Source organism: Balaenoptera musculus, chromosome 13 (genome assembly GCF_009873245.2).
Source record: "Balaenoptera musculus isolate JJ_BM4_2016_0621 chromosome 13, mBalMus1.pri.v3, whole genome shotgun sequence".
In the NCBI taxonomy this organism is placed as follows: Eukaryota; Metazoa; Chordata; class Mammalia; order Artiodactyla; family Balaenopteridae; genus Balaenoptera; species Balaenoptera musculus.
The window spans coordinates 39,860,736-39,866,848 of NC_045797.1; positions in this window are offsets into that span (position 1 = coordinate 39,860,736).

The following is a 6,113-nucleotide window of genomic DNA, read 5'->3' on the forward strand; positions in this document are numbered from 1 at the left end:
CTGGGCTTTGACCTAATACTGCTGTGCCTTTGAGCCCTGCTGTTCCCTGCAGTCAGTGAGATCCTGGATCCCAGAGAGCCCCCCACGCTACACAGCTGATCCGTGAGGAAGTGGCAAAGATGGCCTTCCTCTCCTTCGGTGTTGTCTGCTATTAGAGGGGCTTCAAGCTGTGTTATCTGTGCCCAGAGACTTAAAGAATATTTAGGAAAAGAGCTTCTCCAATAATAACTTTTAACTTCTAACCTTTCCGCAGAACTCAGAAACAAGTTTCCTGGAGGCTGGACTGGGACACAGAGCCACCATACATACCCAAGACACAAACAACCCAGTCCCTGTCTGGGACTTCCTACCTTAGACATGCTGTGTGTCAGAACCTGTGCTCCCCAATCTAATGTAGCACACTATACTCAGCTTAGACTTCATACACTCGAAGTCGTCTTATTCCAGTACCTCATTTTCCTTTCCTCCTACTGAATCTGGCTGGGGACATGAATGCCCTGATTTCTTCTGTCTGGTCTCCTTAACTCCAGATCTTGGACATTTAAAAAAGAGATCCACTAGTCTCCTTATTTAGATTAAAATATTATCTGAGCTAAAATTTAGGACATGTGGTCTGATAAAGGATTTTTCTTTCTAATTTGAAAAGTTATTATTTACATTGTACTATAGATTGAATATTTGTGTTCCTTCCAAATTCATATGTGGAAATCCTCATCCACGAAGTAATGATATTTGGAGATGGAGGCTTTTGGGAGACAATGAGGTCATGAGGGTGTAGCCCTCATGATGGGATTAGTGCCCTTATAAGAGGAGGCCTGAGAGCTTGCTTCTTTTTGCTCTCTCTTTCTGCCATGTGAGGACAAAACAAGAAGATGGCCATCTGCAAAACAGGAAGAAGGTTCTCACCAGAACCCAATCCTGCTGGCACCCTGATCTTGGACTTCTCAGCCTCCAGAACTTATGGGAAATAAACTTCTGATTTTTTAAGCCATCTAGTCTACAGTATTTTGTTACAGCAGACTGAGATACATGGTTTTAAAATCTTTCACAATTGGCTTTGTATTTAACAAATAACTTTTTAAAAATCACATGAAACCAAGACAGTCTTAGAAAATCTGGACATGAGATTGTATCAGCTTCAGTGTAAGCAATAGTAGTGAACCTCAGCAGCTGAGAAAACATTGTGCTCAGTCACCTCTACTTGGAGTTCTCTTATTAATCAGTTCATTCTGTCAGGGTTTTAGCTCCTATATGTTATAGAATATATGGTATCTATGTGGCAATTTATGAGACCCCCTGCAACTTAATTATGTTACATAATTATAATCTCTCTCTTGATTCTGTTTTCTATTCCTGGCCTGCTCCTTGAGTGGGCAATGGGCCCTCAGTTTTCACTGATACCAGTGTTGTAGTGCTTCAACTCATTTGCATTTCAGCAGCCTTGGTGAAACATTAGTTCACTTTCATCAAAGTCCCTTCAAAGATCCTTTATAGATAAGATGGGCCTTGGTTTTATGATGACTCCAATATATGCCTCCCACCTCTGACCAGGTGGAAGATGAAAATTACCAGTCCTTGTAAATCTACTAATATGTGTTCGACTTTTGCTTCCCTTGCACTTGTTTTCATTTCTATTCTACAGATATACACTGGACTAGCTCCAAGTTGCCCCCAACCCTATGCTCCATAATTCCTCCAAGACACACGTGCACACACATGAAAACACACAGATGCTCCTTCAAGTATATGCAATTGAAAGGGTACAACTTCCAGCTATAAGATGAATAAGTCTTGAAGAACATGGTGATTATAGTTAATAATATTGTATTTATATACATGAAATTCGCTAACAGAGTAAAACTTAAATGTTCTCATTACAGAAAAGAAATTGTAATTATGTGATATGATGGAGGTGTTAGCTAATGTGATGGTGGTGATCATTTTGCAATATATAAGTGTATCAAATCAACACATTGAACACCTTAAACTTATGCAATGTTGTATTGCAATTATAATCCAGTAAAGCTGGAAAAAAAGTATATGCAATTGAATCCAATTATTCATTTGTACATCCTACTCTATGCACAATTCTGAAGAGATTTCATGATTACAAAACAATGGGCACTTCAGATTTTTAGAGCCGAGGGGTTAAACTATTGGTGAAGGCAGGATATAGAAAGTATGAAGGTAGGATGTGGGAGATAGGAAATCTAGGGCTTGAGTACTGCCTTTATAACTTAACCACTCTCTGTCTCAACTTACTCATCTTGGAAACAGGAATCATAATTCTTGCTCTATATATTTTATACTGATATCAAAGCAAATAGAACGAAAGAAATACCTTGAAGAACATAAAATGGTTGCAAACATAAGCATGGCTGCTGTTAGATTTATTACTGCTAAAAACATCTAGATTACCTGCAGGATACTCAGCAGTGCCCAGGAGTCTCACCCAACATGGAGCTGTACTTGCTAAGGCAAACTCGTATACCTATAAGGCACGTATCCATGGATTTGGGCCTTATGGGCAGTGATATATTAGGTTTTATCTCACCCTTTATGAAAATTCTCCTTCATCCATTCATTTGACAGAGAAAATCAAAACGTGAGAAGGAATGGTTGTCTCAAAAGTTTGGGTGTGTAGAATTGGTAAAGCATAGGGATATGCCTCTGTCAGGAGTGAGTGCAGAGGGAAATATGGAAAGTGCTTTGGACTTTGCAGCTGGAAGATGCAGTGAAAGGAGCTAAGGAAGAAGCTTTTTTTTTTTTTTTTTTTTTTAAGAGTGCTAGTCCTTTAGAGAAGGGAACGCTGACCCAGTAAATCTCAGGCATTTTTATAAAGGACTTTAAGACCCATTTGTTTTGACTTAGGTGTGCATATTTCTAAATTTCTGCCCCTTTATAAACACATTTGTTCTCACCATATTGCAACAGATCTGCATTCCTAGCCAATTCCCTTGAATTCTTAATTCTTGTTAACAACTCTGGCAATTAACCAATTACTCCTTCCACTGAAGGGCTTGGGGAGGAAGGGACTGATGATTTATAGCAGCACAGCATCCCTGCTTGTTGAATTGAACTCAATTGCTGAAGTACTTCATTTAGAGAATAGATAGGCAGATGAATAGCCAACAGGCTGAAGCCAATCAAAAGACTAAAACTGCCAACAGGTGACAGGTTGGAAGTGCGGCTTCCTTTGTTTTGTGCTCTTTGTTTCTTACCTCCTCTCTCTGTTCCCAGAACTCTGTCGAAAACCTGATGCTGTCCCTGTGGGTCAGCCAGCTAATCCAGTGCTGACGGTTTTATAGAATGGTGGAATCACAGTGTTTAAGGAGTCTAAGAAGTTGTCTAGCCTGTGAGTGTAGGAAGCTGTTCTAAAATGTCCTAGTGAATGGCCATTTAGACCCTTTACAAATAGTATCAGTAATGATTTTGGAAGGCAGTTCATTCCACTGCTGGACAACCCTGTTTGTTGGAAAGTCTCCCTTAAAATGAGAAAAAAAAATCTTCCTCTTTGTAGTTTATACTCACCACTGATCCTGCCTTTGTCCTGTGAAGCAATCCAGAATAACTCTGCCTTCCCTCCTAGATAATGTGCCTCCAAAACTAGAGAACAGCTTTCATGTTTCCATCTTCTTCCTTCACTGCAGTTCCTCTAATACTCATGGAATATGGTTTTCTCATCTCTTTCCAGCATCATCTAAAGACACCCTTTCCTTTTTCAAGGCTCTTCTTAAATGGCAGTACCAAAATTTTAATGTAATTGCCAATATGGCACTTTTTCTCATCCCTGTTCCTGGTATTTAACATTCCCATATTATCTTTGGTTCCAGTAAACCATAGATTCTGAGGGAACTGTTCAATTAAAGCCAATAAAGTGACCAGGAACATTCTGATGACATTTACTAGTTCTTACCTGAAATAACTTTTGGAATCATCATTTCTGTTTCAGGAACTGTTTTTAGGGCTGTGTGGCATGGCTTGAACTTTTGATGTGCTCTTCAAGAGAATCTAAATGTACTGAGTTAATAAAAGTATAGACACTATTAAAGGCAATAACAGAGCAAGGGGAGGTGAGCAATGGTATCAGCCAGAGGGAGAAAAGGGAAGGTCAGTCGCGGGAGAGGCACGCAAATGGTTCTTGCCAAAAAGAGAGCTCTTTGGTGGTAGATATGGAATCAGCCCAAAGGGCAGGACTGACCAGGTGTGCAGACATGCCAGTGTGTACATGATGTGGATCCAAGGGTGCTAAAGCACTACCAGTTCCCACATATTTGTTTCATTCCTCCTACCACCAGAAATCCCCATGTGGTTAACACCTTTTGCTTAAGGCCACCATAAAAATGCAAATGTTCTCTGGGAGATTAAAATATTAATCCATTATCAGCCAGTAACATCTTAGCTATACATGACCAAATTAGTACTAGCTGGTCACTGAGTGGATCCCTAAGGGAATAGGCTACATAACTGATAGGTTTTAATTGGAGGAAAATGAAGAAGGATATAAAAAGATAAAGTTTCAAGACTTTGTGGTGCACGAGGGTGAACAGGAGGAATAGAGATAAAGATTTGGTGGGTAGTAAGCTGCCTGAAACCAGTGGGGGACCTCTGTGGAGGCCTGTGGCACCCCCAGCAGTTGTGTGGATACTGGGAACTGGATGAATAGAGGGAGGATGCGAAAAAGCAGCTCGAAAGGAATATTAATAAATCTCTTAGGTTGAAATGCTATGGAGGGAGGCACTGAGGAAATATCTATAGAGCCTGAGCTCAGGAACTCTGAATCGGCTGGGTAGGCATGATGCCCTGGTTCTTTGATTTTTAATTATCATTTCCCACTTCTGTATGGACTTAAATGACTTCAGAACTGTAAACTATAAGAGGAAATATCACTTGGTTCCCTGCTTTTTTTTCCTTTTTATTTTATTCTCTTTGATTTTCCCCATTTTATTCCTGCTATTTTCCTGGCCAAGCCCCAAAAAGAGTGGTGAATTAGCAAATGGTTGGGAGGAGGGGTCAGAAAGCAGATCATAAATGGGAAAAAAGATAAAGAAGAATAATTTTCATATTCTTTATAATAATGAACTAGAAGGACTCTTTGACTTCCAGTGGCAGAGAAACAACTCAAAGTAGTTTAGGCAAAAGAAGAGTCTATTTATTACCATAAACAAAGAGTGGGAAAGGAAAGGTAATCTCAGGGATGCCTTGATTCTGGCACTTCAATGCTAGCATCTCTCTCTCTCCTCCTGTCCTCCTATTTTTCTGTGTGCTTCCTTTTTCTGCCTACCATGGAGGGGCTTTCTCCATGTTGAAGGCTTATATCTTTACAACCTCATGACCATATGAGATATAGTTCTTTTTCTTTAAGTTTAGTGTAAGGAAAAATATAAAACAGAGAAGGTTCTGATTTGTTCAGTGTGGGTCGTGTGCTTATTCCCAGGATGATCACTGGCCAAAGTGTAGGGTGCTGTAATTGGCTTATTCTGGATCCCATGTTGCTGCGATGGCCAGGAGGCTGATATCTGTTACCAGACCATAAAGAAGGGGTGTTGAACAAACAAGTTTACAGTCGTAATAGAGAGGAATATTGGGGGAGGCATTTGATAGCAGTGTCCCTACATTCCCAATGAGAAAGAAGATCTTGGTGGGGTTTTTTACAACCTGAAATCTACTTAACAAAATTTTGCAATGGACTGTACTAGTCTGCTGAGGCTGCCGTAACCAAACATCACAGACTAGGTGGCTGAATAGCAGAAATTTACTCTCTCACAGTTCTAGAAGCTAGAAGTCCAAGATCAAGGTGAGGCAGTGTTGTTTTCTCCTGAGGCCTCTCTTCGTGGCTTACGAATAGCCTCCTTCTCACGGCGTGTTCAGTCTATTTCCATTGCACACACACCCCTAGTGTATCTCTCTTCTCATAAGGACACCAGTCATTTGGGATTTGGGTCTCACTTTTATGACCTCATTTAACCTTAATTACCTCCTTAAATTCCCTGTCTCCAAATACAGTCACATTGGGGGTTAGGGCTTTTGAGAGGATACAGTTCAGTATCCTCTCAAAAGATAAGGATTTTGAGAGGATACAGTTCAGTATCCTCTCAAAAGATAAGGATTTT